The sequence below is a fragment of the Corythoichthys intestinalis genome, chromosome 16 (assembly GCF_030265065.1).
Source record: "Corythoichthys intestinalis isolate RoL2023-P3 chromosome 16, ASM3026506v1, whole genome shotgun sequence".
NCBI lineage: Eukaryota > Metazoa > Chordata > Actinopteri > Syngnathiformes > Syngnathidae > Corythoichthys > Corythoichthys intestinalis.
In genome coordinates this window covers 9,063,386-9,065,631 of record NC_080410.1, presented here as the reverse complement: position 1 = coordinate 9,065,631, position 2,246 = coordinate 9,063,386, and positions in this window count along the sequence as shown.

The window sequence follows — 2,246 nt, the reverse complement described above, 5'->3', positions numbered from 1 at the left end:
CCCCATTGAAGGTTCCGGATGTTATATCAGGCTGACGCAAATCACTTGAGCAAGAATAAGTGATATTTTAAAACAAAAACAACAACAAAATGATGGACATGCTTTTTTTTGTTTTGTTTTGTTTTGTTTTGTTTTATAGCAAAAATTATGCAATAAATCACTGCGCACACCTGTGTGGTGTGCATTGAATTTAGGATAACGACAGTATTTGACATCATCTCTCCACTAGATGGCGACAGTGTTGCTTCTATGCTGTGCCACGAAAACGCAGCATAACGAGATCACGTACCGGTATTTTGTTTCTTTAACTGAAACTTTTCAATCACTTGCTAACATTCTTGAGACATCTTAAATACTTATGGTAAGCAATAATGGCAACTCTAACTGAAAACCACCATTCTAAATGTCACAAACAAGATTTAATAACCATCCTTATTCTGATCCTCATTATTGTTGTCTCATCGGTACACTAATGAATGTTTTCCTCTATTCATTTTCCAGAGTTTTTTCATAAATAAAAATGTTGTCATGCAAATACAATAGCGTGACACTTGTTTGTGTGTCTGTGTAAAGTGTGGTGTCAAAATTTGCTCATAATTGTAGTGTTTAAGTTTTAATTGTCATTACTCAACTTTTATATTGTGTCTCAGAGTGATATAAAACAGTAGATTGTTGAATGTGAGGGATTTCTGACTTTATTATTTGTCAAAGTGAAATGTACCGGTAATCTGATACATCACAAATGTATCCCATTCTTCGGAACAATGGACATAAATATTAAAAAGTTATGTGAGTAATCAATTGTTTTATTGCGGTGTATGCTAACAAAGGTGTGTGTAAAGATTATTTCAGGCCGTTGAAGTACAAACAGTACGATTTAACCTTCGACTGTAAACCCGAAGCTCAAGGGCAGTTTATTTGATCAAACCAAGTAAATTTCCCATGTTGTTGCAATTTACAGTCTTAACTCAATTACAAATAAGACCTCTATCGACATGAGTGGAACACTTGCGTTTTGCAGCAGTTTGTCAAAGTCCAGTCTGACTGCAACACACTCATCAAACATGGTGAACATGCTTCATGCAAATGCCTCGTATCCATCTGTAAAGAGTCTAGACATACTGAAATGAAAGGTTGTTTGGACAAAGACAGGCAGTTGCATGGGGTCCCGAGATTTCATTTATCATGTTTAGCATGATTACCGTAATTTTCGCACTATAAGGCACACTTGACTATAAGCCGCACCCACCAAATCTGGCTTGAAAACGGCATTTGTCCATAGATGAGCCGCACTGGACTACAAGCCGTGGTTGTCCTCACTGTATTATGGGATATTTACACCAAATATATTCACCGGTAACACTTTATTTGACAGCGGCATCATACGACTGTCATAAGACCAAATGAACCACCATGAAGCTTTGCAGCCAATTGGTTCAAAGCTTCATGGACTTCATTGCTTCAAGAAGCGTCATTTGGCCATCACTGCTCCCTTGCGGGAGACAGTCAACCTCTGCTGCTACCTGCTGTCAACACTGTTGTCGTCCAACATGCCTTCTAGCACGCATTGCAGCGCTACAGATTTAAATAACAATCAAAATTCAGTGGTATTTAATTCTTCAGTTACTGTTCCAGTTGTTTCATTAATTGCTAGTTATGGTATTTGCTAACACTTTATTTGACAGTGGTGCCATAAGACTGTCATTAGACAATCATAATTATGACATGACACTGTCATGAGCATTAATGAATGCTTATATCAGATGTCATAGTGTTATCCGGCAAATTATCTCACTTTTGAATGGATGTAAAAGATTCAAGCTGGACATAAATGGAGTTGGTGACATAATTTTGCCGGATGGCACTGAATGACATCTGTCATAAGTATTCAGTAATGCCTATGATAGTGTCATGTCATAATAATGACGGTCTTATGACAGTCTTATGACGCCGCTGTCAAATAGTAATAATAAAATAATAATAATATTAAAAAAGTTTAACCTATTAACCCAATAAATCAACAAATAAACCGCACTGTACTTTGAGCCGCAGGATTTAAAATGAAGGAAAAAAGTAGCGTCTTATAGTCCAAAAATTACGGTAATATTCCAGTTAAATCATTAATGATTGCTTTGATGTCCCAAAACATGCAAAAATGCTAAATCTATCATGATTGTTCTGACTGCTACATAAACGAAATTGTATGAATCCAAAAAAAGTGAATAAAAGTCCTGTTCTTGTGAATC